Source organism: Haliotis cracherodii, unplaced genomic scaffold, assembly GCF_022045235.1.
Source record: "Haliotis cracherodii isolate W230 unplaced genomic scaffold, xgHalCrac1.p SCAF_11, whole genome shotgun sequence".
Lineage (NCBI taxonomy): Eukaryota > Metazoa > Mollusca > Gastropoda > Lepetellida > Haliotidae > Haliotis > Haliotis cracherodii.
In genome coordinates, this window is record NW_027266266.1 from 25,575,674 (window position 1) to 25,593,551 (window position 17,878).

Genomic DNA, 17,878 nt, shown 5'->3' on the forward strand with positions numbered 1-17,878 from the left:
ATAACAGGCATAGTGTTTTTTTTACTTGTTCTGTATCGTTTGTGGCAATTATCTTTTTAAATGTATGCATATTTACATTAATGACACATATCATTGGTAGATATTTAAATCACATTAAAGAGCATGAACTGTAGCACATACCAGTCCAATATAATAATCATTCTTTATACTTCGATTACATATAAGAACAATTCTCATGCATGTGTCATTGTTTTGCCACCAACAAATGTACATGTACCTTCATTATGATAATAGTCTCCCTCTAAATGTCCCTAAATATTTCGAAGCTTTACTTGCATGAAGATACTTTCTGGTTCTAACAAACTGATATCTTATTAATAGTAGTTATCCAGTTTTGATGAAGCATACTTATAGCACAATCCTTCAACATCCTTTATAAGCATGTTTGTTTTTTTTTATCTCCAACTGTTTGTGACAACCAATCAAAACCAACACCGCGGGAAAATACAGGAAATTGTTGAATTATCTAATAATCTTGCTACTGGCGACTTTGTCATCTGTTGGTTACCTGGCCATAGCGGACCTAATGGCTGATGCTGCAGCTAATGCAGCATACAATGTTACAGAAGAAATCTAACGCAATTTATGTTTTTAACAAATTACTAGTACATCAAAATAAACGAACTGATCGTTATATCTGCTTTGGTTGTCAATCCAGATTTCAAACGATCATTTTACAGTCTTGTGGTATTGGCCCTACTAGATATACTAGTTATTCACATGAGGTCCTGCTTGACTGTGTTTATTTCTCCATCACATGGGATATATATTTCAGTGCAACATCATTAGCTTTTGAAAAACATTGGCTTAAAATCTGTTGATGTGTTGTGTAAAGATCCATAAATTGATGGTACCTAATTAGTAACTAATTGATACTAAAAGGGGGTGTACTTTGATTGCTTGCGATCTCTAATCCGGTTTTTATATTGTTCTGTTAAATAATAGTCATCACGTGTTACTGCTATATACGAGTTTTAAATAAACTGTGCGATAATCTAAAATATAGTCCATCCTTGACAGGTTTTAAGATATTAGTAGTGTACCACTTGTGAGAGGGACGATATGACTGAAATACTGTCGTACTTTAAATTTTAATTCACTCACTCTCTCACTATTGTACATGTTAAGATAAATATTCAATAGACAGCATGTTCTGATGTTATTGTTAAAAGGCAAAATAGCTGTGTTCATTTAGTATTTGTCTTATTACTTTTGCCTTTCCTTGCAATAAGATCATCATCTTGAGAAACAAATGGATCACACGGCTTTCTAAAGAGCAAATTGTACTCAGCCCTGCTCTCCACGTCCGTTGTTTCTACTGATTATACCGTCACTTAAGTGTCACTATGGTGGGCCGTCCATACCACTTCAGATCCAATATATTCCATTCAATAACCATGAATAGTGGATCACACCTGATACCGCCACAGAGAGCAGCACCAGTACATGTTGATCGGGAGTACTAGCATGGCACTTTGTGACGTTGGGTTTTGTGCTTTTGTTGCGTTAATAAAATCCCTTTACTCATAGTTATACCTTAAAGGTTGGTTGAGGTGTACACGTAGTTCGCCACAGGGGAAAGGTATTGCCTTTTAGAAGTTAACGTAAATGCAGATAACAACGGGAGGCCTATTGACTTAGACGTGTATCGCCAGTTAAAAGGATTTTATTCTTATTGTACAGTGTGTTGTGTATCTCGATGTTATCAAACATTTGTTAGCAGGTTTTTCCTGAGTGTCCCTATTAAAATATGTGATACACTTTTCGTGTCTGCACGATAAGAGTTTGGATAATCAATCTTAAAAACATTTATTCAACTTTGCCTTCGACCTTCATATATTCAGTCATTACTGTTGTCTCTTTTGTCAGTGACTTCAGCAGTCATGATACATTGGGGTAGCCTTGCATTTTAAACCATACACAATTGGTCGTATGCAGAAAGTTTCAGGACAACTGGGTATGCTATCTAATTGTCTCTCTCAGATACTAATGAAATATATCAAGGTATATATAAAATGAAATATATCCGTATGTATTTTAGATATATTTATATTTAGTGGCAGTCTTTTTGTTAAATGAAAGCAATAAATGTAAGGATCTCATGTTACCCCAACTACCTACGTGTATCATGCCGTAAGATAGATCACATTCTTTCTACTGAATTGTAGCACTGCAAGATTTCCAAAGTTATTCTGTGAAAATGAAAATCCATGAAGTTGCAATGAACTCGAATACGTTCTTTTGTTCATGTGGAATTGGAATTGTTATTCACAGTTCTTTCAAAAATACATGTTATATATCTATATATTCATTCGAATATAAAACACTTGCACCACACAATAACCAGTCCCAATTATCCAACGGAACAGATTCCATTGGCAAAATACCAGTGAAAACTATATAGACGGATCACTGAAAATCAGTGATGACACCATGTGTTCGCAAAAAGGGTAAGCATATCCAGCATCACCAAATTCCATGTATCCATATATACCAAATTGTGCGAATTGCAGTTGCTACAATTTGGTATATATACCTAAATATAACAAATAAATAATTTTGACATTCAGCCATCAACAAATACATGTAGTTGAAAATTTATATGTAAATTTTAGAAATAAAGATTTAGAAAGATTTATGCACATTTGTAAAAAAAATTCTTATAAAAATGAATAATTGTTATTAAATGATCTACTTTGATGGAAAAATAATTGGAACAATCTGAGATAAGATCACATCTGCATTTGAAATAACAAAACTACCTATGGGATTATTTGATAGACGTTATATATGAGGAAATACAGGAGTTCCCTTATTGTTAATAGTTAATTGATGTTATGGAGTTCACGGCAAAGCAAGCACAGAAGAAACAAGCGAACAGCAGTCTCCATAGGGGCAGACCAGTGAGCCTGTGAGTTGTAAGATATAAAGATTACTACTCGAGTGCCTTCTACATACCATTTATTTTACGACGAGTTGTGTCTGAACGTATCTAACGAGCGAAAGCGAGTGAAATACGCTTTGAAACAACGAGTTGTAAGATAAATGGTATCTGACAGGCACGAGTGCAGGAGTGCAGTAATTTGTTTGTATGTATGTATGTATGTATGTATGGATGGATCGATGGATGGATGGATGGATTATATGTGTTGGTATGCATGTATTTGTGTATGTATGTGTGTGTACAAGTATATTGTGTTCATATATGTGTTACAAGGAATATGTATAGTCAGAGAATATGTATTATCCCTGAAATTTTCAGGGAATATATATAATGTCTGATTCACTCAGGGAATATACATAATCCCTAAAATTTTCAGGTATTATACATATTCCCTGATTTAACATCAAGTTGTTTTTACATGTTCCCTGAAATTACTTTTGAGGCTCTTATGTGGCCAAACTTGATAAAAAACAAAACAAATTATTATGTGAAGACAAATTTGTTTGACATGATAACAAATACCTTTCACTTAACTTAACCATTAGTCTTCACTATAATCAAAACAATGCTACATCAAACATAGGATAAACAAAGAAGAACAATTTAGTTTTTGAGTGGCACCTTCAGTTACAAAGCAGCTTAGCCTTGAAACATCTACATCTGTTGGTCTGACATTTCTTTGTACTAGCACAGTTACACAGGGTAAAACCTTGTCCTCCATAGTTGGATTCTAACTGCACAGCCTGGCGAAGTGAAATGTTCTTGTAAGTGTCAACGTCTTCAGTTGAGTACAATGCTGTAGCACAAACATCAAACTCAGTATGCCACCTTTCATAGCTATTGTGTACATGTCATTGTCACTGCATTCAATCACAACACCTATGATATTCATCAGTGATCACACAGACAGACACCACACACACAACATGGTGTCTTTGTTCTTTGCGACTACGTCAAAGGCCGACACGAGCCAGCGCGTATGTATTGTTTTAGCGGCTCTATTAAAAGAAATATGTTTAAAAGAAAACAACAATACCAGTTTGCCCATACAAAAACAGATATATATCCATGAAATGGGCCAGAAACATGTCAACAAGATTTAAATTCATTGTTAAGGATTTCGCTTACATTAGAGGCATTTTTGTGCAGTATATCATCATAAGAACATAGACGGATGCTTACTTTATAAAGATGGTGAACTGGAAATTATGAATAATATAGAGAAGAGCGCGGGCATTGATAAGACACTTATGGTTTTGTCCATTATGTAACTACTTGTTGAATTTCCCCCCCACTTTTCAATGTCTTCACTCATGCTAATCCAAAGGATAGTTTGATAACAATGCTGCAGTCCTCCAAAGTGAGCCTTCTAATACATTTAGCAAATTAAAGATGCCTCCTCAACCTCCGATCTTCACAATTGTAAATATTTGCTGTTGCACTCGTGTTCAAAATACTTTAATTGTATTACTTGTACGTCCACACGAGGCCTTAATACAGAAATAAATGATTGAATGACTGATTACAGAATTCTAGATTTTCAGGCACTTGATTAACATAGTGACTATTCAACACCACACCGCCTCGACTTAAAGGTACAATTTCGGTTTGTTGCATATATGCACAAACATTTCTAAACTGTAGAAGAAAAGAAGTATGAAGAAAAGATAAAGGATTTCACTACTTTAATTCAGCAAAAAGCAAAGCAACCAGAACGCTACAAGTCGATATATCCTCATTAATATATGAGTTTCATTTCAGAGAGACTCGACTATCTGACAAGGATGTCAAGATGGTCGGTGTTGTTCATGTTTGCTCCGTTTGTTGCCACCACAGTGAAGTAAACGGCCTTATTGTTGAGAGCAGGATTGATCTTGTTGGACACCAGACTTTCCATCTTAACAGTGTAGTTGTGAAATTGGCAGTCTCCAAGGGAAGGACAGTAGCAGTCGAAATAGGATGCACATGCCTACAAAAGAGGATACAAATGACAGATATGTAAATGATTTTTTTGTTCACATAGTCAAAAGGTTCATTTTTAACATATAACGTTCCATGGTGCACTGGACGAAACCAAATGAGATACTTTCTCAAACATTTTAGCAACGTAACATTTCATGACCAATTGCTGCAAGCGCACTGTTCTGTCATACGACACATTAAGGGTGATGTACAATCTTTACCTGTCCATTTAGTTTCTGCACTGGCAACACACCATGGCCAAGGTCTTCTGATGAGTCTTTGATGCCAAGAAACCACTCCACAAATTCGACGCCACTGTCAGGGTCGATGACATCAAAGTGGAGCACCATTGTAGAAAGGTCGAGACTGTCGTGGACATACACCTGCTTGTTTCCATCCTTCACGAGCCACATGTTTGATATATCAGGATCAGTAGAGTCAATGTGAACCCGTACCGATTCCTCCACGGAGTTGTTAACAAAGTCTTTCATCCTTAGTGAGATATCATACGTTTGACCATCAATCAGCTTGGGGGAGATGCAGAGTAACTGTTTGGTGAAGTGGGGAACCAATGCCTAGTGTGATTTAGCACCCTGGTTGACAGAGACAGAATACTCTGCCTGTACGATGCCATCAACATTGGGAGTCCCATAAATAGGCAGGGTTCCAGTAGTTTGGTCATATTCAGGTTCCACTCCTGCCTGGGGACGGACTGGCCCCAAAGGGTTATTGGCCATCATTTCATTATTGTAGTAGCGGCCTTTCCAGTCTATGCACATTGGCCCAAGGTTAGTCTGCCATTTGTAGTGAGATTTCTGTGTTGCTGATACAACCTGAAGAGGTTTTGCTGGATTTGTCATCAATTTGGAGGATTTCTCATACAGCACAAAACGTCTGACTGATTAAATGTTTCCAGCATTGTCGTGAACCTCAAGAATAACAGCATATAGGCCGTATTTGTTTAGGAGGTGAATAGATTTGTCCAACACAAACGTGTTGTACGTTAGATCCAAACCTTTCAGCTGCGTGTGTAAGACGTCGATCATATTTCCATTCTGTACAGTATTTAGAACCCGTATTTTCGTGTATTTCAAGCCAGATACTGCATCAGACTTTCCACCATGTGGTAATGGATCTGTCCAACCAGAGGTTTTTACATTGAGCACACCTACAACAGGACAAATACATGAAAAACACGTTCGTGATACACAAGTGTAATAATAGATACATTAAGCTTCAAGAGTAAAGGATGAAACTTCTCCAAGGTTAAATAAAGTCAAATGAAACCTGATGTTAATATATAACAATTTTTGTGACACACCTGTATGCGTTATGCGGGTTGATAATTCTAGTGGCTGTGAGGAACAATGAGAGGGAGTCCTAAGTTGGATAACTTGTTCCCAATCCATTTCAATCTGAATAAAATATGTTTAAATCAACAATGCCCTGTTCTGAGCTTGGAGCAGTGTACGGGTTTACTCATATCATACCGGAAACAGAGATGTTTGGTGGACGTTTGTGGAGTGTAAGTCTGTGTTCCTATGTGATGTCTATCAAAGTCTTGATACCTGAAGAATCCCCCTCCGGTAGCCGAGAACTGTATGCACAACCTGGATAACATAAACATGTATTTGAGAACACCCCAAAAAATGTACAACTCTTGTCACTATGAATACATTTTACGCATTGTTTCTTAGGGGGGGGGGGGGGGGGGGGGGGGGGGTGTAATTAAAAGCGGACCTTGAAATACTGATCTTTCTTATGATTATGCAATTTGTTTTTGTCGTTTTTTTTATGTAATTACATCACGAAACGTTTTTTCCACATAAACGTTTAATCTGTTAGCATCAATATCTGTGAATATATATTTCAGGAGATGCATGACACATACATGATAATAGCTGAAAGCCTCACGTGTTACATTTATAGCTCTGCAAAAGTTATTTTCAGTAATACGTCAAAATACAAAGATATATAAGGAATATAAATAAATGCAACAAAAACCATTGCCATAGAGTCCGAGAATACCATGTATTTATGACTCACTATCAATTAGTGATGAATTTACGTGTTTGCGTATAATGTTGTCAAAGCCTTCAATTGATGAAAACGTAGAATATTTGTCTTTAAAATGTTGGCTAAAATTCCTCAATATCGCCAGCCACTAACGGGACGGTGAAAATATGATTGTGGTACCATGCAGGTAGCAGAAGTACTGTAAGTCCTCTACCATTGGTTACTGGCGATCTATATCCCGGTTTTATATTGTAATGTCTAATAATGTTACAAACTGTCAATGCTCCAATAGTAGTTTTAAATAAAATCTGTGATAATCTAGTTACTGTACTATTCATCACCGACAGGTTTTGATATGTTATTATTAATGCATATGGTACATATCTGAAGAGCAAATGTCAATCGAACATAATTTGGGTAACTCGTGCGTCCAAATGTTCCTCCACCATAAATGTGTTTGAAAGATTCACAAGGTCTTGAATTTTGTCTCTTTTATTACTGGTTCTTGCGGGTAAATCAGTGGAAGGGAATTGGCGATATTAACCATATCAGATCCTCAATATATTTAAAGCTTAAGTAAACCTCTTTGGCCAAATTCCTTTAAACAAACTTCCCTTTTGTATATGTAAAGAAAAAGAAGAGCATTTCATATGTGGTTTTCTTATGTGTTTATACCTTTCTCCATCATACATGTCTGTTGGTACTGATACAGTCCGTGAACATGTCAAGGATGGAGAGGGCGACGTGCTCCCAAGCGCTTTTGAGCAGTCATTTCATGTTGATTAATTCCAGATTCACGACCCCCATGCTTTATTTGAATGGGTATATATATACAGTGATATGATACTAATTTATGGAACATCACATACATATTATATATACTATATATATCTACGTTGAAGGGACAAACATGAAAATGAAGGCACGTCTGCCATTTTTATATAACTCTCATAATAACTGTCAATATAGTTTTTACATTGTATTTGGAAAACACGTATTCCTCTCACGGTCACACTTTGTGTATCTGGATCCTCCATCATGCTTAACAAAGCCGTTCCGACATTTACAGGATGTCCTCAATCTTCTGTCTGGGCAGTCCCCAGGCCAACACCATTGGTTCTTCCACGAACAGGTCACTGACAAAACAAACAACAACGTTCCTCAAAATTATGATTTCTGGCGTCCCCCGCCGTGGTGTTGCTGGAATATTATTAAAAGCAGCTTAAAACCATACTTGCTCACTCACTCAAAATTATGAAAAAGATTGAAGTTCCAGTTTATATGGTATATATTCTTGTTGATACAACTTCGACAGGGCCTAAACCTTTACAGGTTATATTTGTTATGCATACTGAGATTTATGTTTCTTGGAGTCTTTTTTTATGTTATACACGTATGTATTTGTACAATCGTATGTTAATATCAGGACACTTACGAGCGCAGTCCGGATGGCTGTTGGTGTGCCACCAGTTGGAATGTTCAGGATCTGCACGAGCATCAAGACATTTTTCTGCAACACAGGTGAATTCACTTTAATGACCACACACATGTTGAAACAAATTAAATTCTGAAGTCATAGTTATGCACAAAATGAAATAACGCGAAATCCCTTAGTTACCACTTTGACCAATTCCAGCACGCACGGCTATCGCACGTTGTCAAATATTTACTGCCCAGATAGTGCCAATCGCCTCCACACATTTCGCTAGTATTCTCAGAGTAAAAAGCACATGTACTATATCTCACGATCACCACATTAAGATCAAGCATACCTTATGTGACACTAGACCACCTCTGTGGTTTAGTGGTAGAGCGTCAGGCAGGACAGCAGAAGGGGGTTCGATCCCCGGCCGCGTCATACCAAAATGCATTACGTTTTGTTACCCTGTCTGACGCTCGGCTTTAAGGGGCTAAAATACGGACGGGTCGGCCCGGAGTCAGTATACTGTTTCTCAGTGGGGTATTGATGGGCTAGCACCATAAAATCGGCATTAGAATGGATAACCAGTCACACAGGCACGCACACGTGCATGCACGTCGAAATATAAGTGCAATAATCTTGAACGCGACGTGAAACATCATTTCACCACAAACAACCTTGTGACATTAAAACATGTAGATATTGCTCTTACAATATATGTTAGACTTGACACTACCCACATTATGACCGTTACGGACGAAGCATAGACCTAATGCTTACTACCTTAAAAGCCAGTGCACAAGGACCCGATGACATCCCATCCATGCAAACACTGGGAACCCGACCCAACCCTGAATTACTAAGGACCTAAGGTGTCACGATACACTGTAACTCTTTAGTTGGCACGTTGGCGACGCTATCGGGCAGCACACCCCTACACCCGCCGATACCCTGTTGACAGGGAACCGATAACAACCCATTCTCGTAAATACTGGCAGTCAGACCCACACCTAATCAGCAAAACTCTAACTCTAACAAATACACCTGACAGAAAACGAAGATTGCAGCTTATTACTGACCAAATGTGACACAACGATTTATTCGTTCTAAAACCAAACAGATTCACTCTCAATAAACGTAGTATGAGAAAAACACCACATGCTTACCACATTGTGATCCAGTCTATCCAGTGTGACAGGAACACCTGTTTGGTGCAACGCAGCTTCCTCTCTGGTTACAGGCTCCGTTAGTGTTGTCCTTGACGTAACAAATGGCTGGAGGAGACAAGAGGGTAACACCATGGTGTTTCAATGAGGAAATCTTCTCTTGAAGGGAGATATGTCATTTATGACATTTTGCATTACCATGTTATCTCGTTATTGCAAACATGTTATAACTTATGGTTGGACGAAAACCAGGTGCCATTCATTGTCGTGGACATCACTCCCGGATCTTATCATTGGTCGCCTATTACATATCCATACAACAATTACTTTTAATATATTGACTACTACAAGAGAGCTGCATGGTAAATCGATAAAAAACTTGTTATATCATGGCGTAATTTCTGGATATTCGAACATGCGCTCGCAACTTGAAGACGTCGTATTTTTTGACGATGCTATTTTTAAGAGGGCCGTTTATTGTAAGTTGTTCCCTTTAGATGAGCTAGGCACCGTAAAGATACGCAATGACCGAACGGTCGCTTCCAAAAGTGGGGGAGATATGACAATCGGATACAGACACAATCGGAAAAGATACAGAGAATCGACGTAAAAATTATGAGAATATGCGGGAAAGATGGAGAAAACCGTTCTGTTCATAAAATGGACATTGCCGCGGTCGGATTCTATTCAGGGAGTCATAATTATTTAAATACGGGTAACTATTCTTTTTTAAAGCGTGTACTTTTTTCTGACATCCTTTAAGAGGCTGTACTTAATGTTGATAACTCACATAATAATAGACGACAAGTAGTCATTGTGTATCAATCAAGAAAACACTGCAGGGAGAATTATCGGGGCTGCGCTCCTCATGGTGTATTCTCCCTGCTGTGTTGCATTGTACGTTAAACAATTCCAACTCGTCGTTATATCTTAACTTCAAGAACGTACAATAGAACCAGTCACTCCCAAATGTTATCATATTTGAGCTACTGCCGAAAAGTACAAATGAACCAGTCACCACCAGGGTACTTCCACATGTACGTCAATTCAGAACCATACAATGTAAGCAGTCACTAACGGACATTGTAACATAATGACTATTATGGTAATATCTGATCACCTACTGGAAATCCATACATTATAAACACTCACTCCCGGATATGATCAAAGATAGACTACCACAGAAACTACAAGGACAATAGTCACAACCGGATGTTATCACAGCTAGAAAGCAAACTAAAACTGGTTGCTAATGAAACGAAATCAACTTTCTTTGAAACATTTTTTTGAAATAAAAAGACAGGATGACGGGTCTGCACTGCTATCGGATTACCACACACTATTTTCGTAGGAGAGCAAGGTGTGTCTATTGTATAATCGGACATAAGTTGATTGTATATAATATTATACGTTCGATTTACTGTGGAGTCTTTTTACAATGATGAAATAGATTCACGGGCGCCCAGACCACACAATGATCATTTTTAAAGTCGTTTGTGGAGTAGGCGGCGGGAATATGAAACGCAAGGCCATACATCAATACCTAAGTTGCAGTCAATGTTGTTGGAAGACTTCCATCCTGGACAGCACTCATAGACTGTATTTGATTTTAGGATATACCTGCAAAATGCATAATTGGAGTGTGTGAGTGAGTATGGTTTTACGCCGTTTTAGCAATAACTTGTCACGTCGGAGGACAACAGAATTCGGTTTCACACATTGTATCCATGTGGACATTATCAGAGGAAACATACAACCTATCATATGAAATCAAGGAAATAAGTAGCTATGAGCAAATAGATGAATTGATAACTGAACAATTACAATACTATGGAATATGGGGCATTACAGATGTATTCTCAGATTTCTGCACACGGCAAATCAAGGTATCTCGACGTCTAATATCTGATGTGTAATTGGGTTACAAATTAAATTGCTGTCACTTGTGAGATGGTGTACATTAAAGATTGGAACTCTTTATTTATGATGACATCAATACCATTGATTGCAGTATGATGTAATGCAAATTTGGCCATTTAAGTATTGTAAATAAAGCTTTCAAGAACTTGAGTTGGAAGGTGTTGACGTTGATGTCTTATTTAAAGTTAACATCTGTACGATACAGTGCAATACAAACAAGACACCCCCCAAAAAATAATCTTAATATGATCATGATATAAACAACCATCATTGACTGCACAAGCCGATAACATGCTTTGCAGAACAGCGATACAAACGTAATGACAAAATGACTATCAAGCAGGGAAAGCGTGACAGGCAAATTTGGAAAACGCTACCATGTATGACGGAAGTGGTTTCACGATCAACAGGTTAGATTATTGTCTATGATCACTTACTCAGTGAAATAGATTGGGCAATGATGTAATATGTGCTCCAATAGTTTTACAATACATCATAGTGCACATACCTTTGTCTATATATAGTGCACATGCCCCCATGCCCGTTATGACAGGGACGGCTGTGGTGTTCCGGGGATGACACCTTGGCTGTTACTGTGTGATGACATACGTTCTTGCTGAAACAGAAACATTGTGTTGATTTCTTTGTTATAAAATACCCCAATATTGGCATTTGTTCGTACGTTCATTACTCGCAAAACCGAGTCCGCTTTTTTTATTCTACCACTGTGCACATATCCAATATATGTGGTGGTAAGATTTTAAATAGGCTTATGACATGTAGGTAGTTTGGGTAAAGTACATTTTGATATATTTCGTTTAAGTTTAAACCTTGATATATTAATTTTTAATCTCAGGGAGAGAGAGAGATATCATACCCAGAAGGACTGAGACTCTCTGCATGTGAGAAAAAGGTAGATGGCTAAGAACGCAAGACTTCCCAAAAGTCTCATTTTGACGCCGCTGAAGGCACTGAAAAAAAAATACCATTACAATCAATTAAGTGGTTACATCTGAATATATGAAGATTGAAGACTATTGAATGACTCAGTGTAACAAGGATAGTGTGTCAAATATTTCACTCTTGGAAAACATGTTTGTAGTTGTCGATTTGATAACATGGACATACATAGTTTTGTGCAAAAAAATCTGATCCGCTCACCTAGAGATACACGTCCATATCAGTCCGTCTCCTGTGGTGTTCTGTACACACTTTTCCCACCCAAAGGCAATATCTGTCAAATGTAGCGAGCTACTCCTCAACCAACAATTAAGATAAGGTCAAACAAACAATGTTATCAAGCTCCTCCCTTTTCTTGGTTGATATTGTCAATCAAGCATCAGCCTCTCCTGGTTTCTTGCTTTCTTGAGCTGTCATTGGTCATTGCTATTAGGACAAGGGTCTCACGTGTTATATTTTAGTGCTGAATTCTCCTTTAGGGATTTGTTACCCCGTAGCTGAAATTTGTTGCATGGGCGATTTCTCGTATCAAATACATCTGATCTGAAACAAGATGTACATTAAAACTGACAACGGTATCAAAAACATTAAAAAGGGCAACGCTCATAAAAAGGTTAAACGTACGTTGGAATTGCTTATTTTATCGTAAAAATCTGGTTAATGATAATTATTTTCAGTGAAATCACTGAATGATCACAACATCCACATCCTACCCACTGTCGACCCAATAACAGAAATTAAATAATGCTTCGACTGTGGAAAATAATACGAAACATCCACACACACATATGAAGTAACTTAGTCAATGTTACTGGTTTCTTCTTTCTATTTCAAAAGCACAAATTAAGACCCCCTCAACACGAAGCCCGTGGCTCCCCCCTTGGGAGTCCTAACAGTGTTATAAGGCGATCCAACGTGTTTGAAGCCGAAGATCTTTTGGGGCTGATTTATACTTCTGCGTGAAAAACATAACACTATGTTCTATGTGTGGAACTGAAAACGCTAACTTAGAAAGCATATCTAGCATATTAGCAGTGATAGCGCTCACCTTTCGCAATGTTTTATACCCAACCTATAGATGTGCATGTTTGTATTACCAAATAAATCTCAAAGAACAGTTACAAAAAGCGTGGTATGTTTCACGACAAAACATTGTTCAATCGTGACGTAATTCTGGAGATTCAATTCAATTGAACGAAGATATTTTTTAGAGGGAAGTGAGTTGTTCCCCAAAGCTGTAGCCGGGCACCGTAGATGAAGGCAAAACTATCGCACCCAAAAGTGGGAGAGATATGACAATCTGTATTGATCGACGTCTTACACACGCCGCTGAAAGGTTTGGATCTTACGTACAACACGTTTGTGTTGGACAAATCTATTCACCTCCCCAACAAACATGGCCTATATGCTGTTATTCTGGAGGTTCACGACAAGGCTGGAAACATTTAATCAGTCAGACGTTTTGTGCTGTATGAGAAATCCTCCAAATTGATGACAAATCCAGCAAAACCTCTTCAGGTTGTATCAGCAACACAGAAATCTCACTACAAATGGCAGACTAACCTTGGGCCAATGTGCATAGACTTTAAAGGCCGTTACTACAATGATGAAATGATGGCCAATAACCCTTTGGAGCCAGTCCAAATGAATATGACCAAACTACTGGAACCCTGCCTATTTATGGGACTCCCAATGTTGATGGCATCGTTCAGGCAGAGTATTCTGTCTCTGTCAACCAGGGTGCTAAATCACACTGGGCATTGGTTCCCCACTTCACCAAACAGTTACTCTGCATCTCCCCCAAGCTGATTGATGGTCAAACGTATGATATCTCATTAAGGATGAAAGACTTTGTTAACAACTCCGTGGAGGAATCGGTACGGGTTCACATTGACTCTACTGTTCCTGACATATCAAACATGTGGCTCGTGAAGGATGGAAACAAGCAGGTGTATGTCCACGACAGTCTCGACCTTTCTACAATGGTGCTCCACTTTGATGTCATCGACCCTGACAGTGGCGTCGAATTTGTGGAGTGGTTTCTTGGCATCAAAGACTCATCAGAAGACCTTGGCCATGGTGTGTTGCCAGTGCAGAAACTAAATGGACAGGTAAAGATTGTATATCATTCTTCCTGTCTCGTATGACAGAACAGTGCTCTTGCAGCAATTGGTCATGTAATGGTACGTTGCTAAAATGTTCGAGAAAATATCTCGTTGGGTTTCCTCTTGTGCTCCATGGAACGTTGTATGAAAAAATGAACCTTTTGACTATATGAGCAAAAAACCTCATTTACATATCTGTCATTTGTATCCTCTTTTGTAGGCATGTGCATCCCATTTCGACTGCTACTGTCCTTCCCTTGGAGACTGCCAATTTCACAACTACACTGTTAAGATGGAAAGTCTGGTGTCCAACAAGATCAATCCTGCTCTCAACAATAAGGCCGTATACTTCACTGTGGTGGCAACAAACGGAGCAAACATGAACAACACCGACCATCTTGACATCCTTGTCAGATAGTCGAAGCTCTCTCAAATGAAACTCGTATATTAATGATATATATCCTCTTCTAGCGTTCTGGTTGCTTTGCGTTTTGCTGAACAAAAGTAATGATATCCTTTTTAACTTTTCTTCATACTTCTTTTCTTCTACAGTTTAGAAATGTTTGTGCATATACGCAACAAACCGAAATAGTACCTTTCAGTCGAGACGGTGTGGTGTTGAATAGTCACTATGTTAATCATGTTCCTGAAAATCTAGAATTCTGTAATCAGTCATTCAGTCAGTTATTTCTGTTTTAAGGCCTCGTGTGGACGTACAAGTAATACAATTAAAGTATTTTGAACACGAGTGCAACAGCAAATATTTACAATTGTGAAGTTCGGAGGTTGAGGAGGCATCTTTAACTTGCTAAATGTTTTAGAACGCTCATACTGGATGACTGCAGCATTGTTATCAAACTATCCTTTGGATTAGCATGAGTGAGGACATTGAAAAGTGGGGGAAAAAATTCAATATGTAGTTATATAATGGAAAAAACCGAAGTGTCTTATCGATGCCCGCTATCCTCTCTATATTATTCATAATTTCCAGTTCACCATCTTTATAAAGTCAGCATCCGTCTATTTTCTTTTGATGATATACTTCACAAGAATGGCTCTAATATAAGTGAAATCCTTAACACTGAATTTAAATATTGTTGACTTGTTTCTGGTCCATTTCATGGATATATATCTGTTTTTGTATGGACAAACTGGTGTTGTTGTTTTCTTTTTAATATATTTTTTATATAAACGTTCAATAGGATTGGTGAAATAAGTATCCAGCTTGGGTGGCCCTCTCCCAAATCATATATTCAGACATTAATTTTTAAATATACAAATTAGATTACAAAGTAACACACAAAGTTATAAACATAAACATACATTTTATTAACATGTTTGAAAGTAGAACATAGACACACATAAAATGCATATATGAACACATTATACGTGTACATACACATACATCCACAAATACATAAACAGAGGCCCATGATTCTGGGTAGAATAGGTCATCAGCACCCCATGCTTGCCGTAAAAGGTGACTAACAGGATCTGATGTTCAGGCTCGCTGACATGGTTGATGCATGCCATCGATCCCAATTACGTGATCGATGCTTATGATGTCAGTCACTGGATAGTTTTGTCCAGACTATTATATACAGACCGCCGTCATATAGCTGGAATGCTGCTGACTGCGCGTGGTATTGTGTAATATGATTCAATACTTAAAAGTCCTATACAGTGATATTTTTATTTGAATATCACTGTAAAATACATTTGGACATTTTAAGTAAACTGTTTGGAATATTATGTAATTTGATGTAGATCGAATGCAAACTTTTGATCACATCTATAGTTAAGAGACAACAACGTTACGATTCCACAAAATACAGTTTATGAAGTAATAACAACCACAAATGAAACTTTATGCTCTATGTACAATGTCATATGTAACGCGAAAATTCCTGAAGAGAAGCACTTCACTCGATGAATAAACTAGATGACGGGGCCTACATTTCAAAGGCCTTAGCCATATTCATCTTGTTGCACTAATATTATCCCATGACCATGATCGCAATCACAAACAGATAAGAAGTAAGACGTTGTTTGAAAAAGTAATATACTACAGTAGTTTGGAAGAGGGAAGAGAGCTGTATATGAGTGTCATACAAGCACAAGCGCTGAAAGGAGGTTTGTGGGTAAATCAAATTTGATAAACACAAGGGGCTCCACCATTTAATACGTGATCTCCGTGACAGTGTATATTGGTTTCTAGATAAGAATTTTTTTAGTATAAACTGGTTGCGAACCATTCGGGAGCCGTAGCCAGATAACCAACCAGTGTTTCGTAACACTACATGTATACAGCCACCTAGGATGCAAATGATGATCTGGTGTGGACAAACTTAAGCTGTATATATCCCAGGCATGGTGAATTGATTCCGCCTTTGCAGAACCATATTCCGTGTTCAGCCTCCCTTTAATACGCCAGAAACCTATGATTGTATGTTCGTCCCGAATATGTTTCTAGGTTTTTCAGCACAATACAAGTGCTCGTTTGGTTCACCAATGTTGTATACGTCTGAGACCTGCATCACTTCGGCTTCCCTCCAACATTCACCTACACCCCGTGATATAACTGGAATACTGTTTAAAAGTGGCGTTAAATCCAATTCACTCAGTCACTAGATTCCTCTACGGGTTCATATCAACCTTGCAATACCTGTAATCCAAATAAATATTCCGGGGTAGAATAGGTCTTCAGCAACCCATGCTTGCCGTAAAAGATGACTATGCTTGTCGTAAAAGGCGACTAACGGGATCGGGTGGTCAGGTTCGCTGACTTGGTTGATGCATGTCATCGATCCCAATTGCGTGGATCGATGCTCATGATATTAATCACTGGATTGTCTGGTCCAGACTCGATTACTTACAGACCGCCGTCATAAAGCTGAGTGCGGCGTTAAACAACAAACAAACCAACCAACCAAACAAATAAATAAATAAGTGATGGTTATGCTTGTTTCCTCGAAATCGCCATGAGGACGAAATGCAATAGTTTAGCGCACGGGTTCCATGATGATGACAAACCGACATGATCAGTCCAGATTTGTTGCCACAGCAGTGGATCCTGGTATAGCTGAGGGATGCGACACTGTTAGAGAAATGTAGCGCCTCAGACCAATCAACTGAACCAGCCTGTCAATCAAAACTGACGCATGCATCAGCAAAAGCTTTTCAAAATTGAATCTTTCAGTATTTCTATGAAGATGCAGGCCCCAGTAATGAATGAATTGCCTGATCCTATTCCGGTGAACGGATGCAGCCCATGGTGCGCAAGGTTAGAAAGAACAGGATAATTATGTGAGATGAATAGAGATTTGCTGGAATCTTTTGACAGATTGAAATAAAAGTGTATTTT

The 17,878-nt window shown here is 38.1% G+C and overlaps 2 pseudogenes; one reads left to right on the forward strand and one right to left on the reverse strand.

Annotated features, from left to right (window-relative positions):
• Positions 1-4,736: 4,736 nt before the first annotated feature.
• Positions 4,737-12,676, reverse strand: LOC139454968 (uncharacterized; annotated as a pseudogene).
• Positions 12,677-13,714: 1,038 nt separating this feature from the next.
• Positions 13,715-14,932, forward strand: LOC139454969 (uncharacterized; annotated as a pseudogene).
• The last annotated feature ends 2,946 nt before the right edge of the window (positions 14,933-17,878 follow it).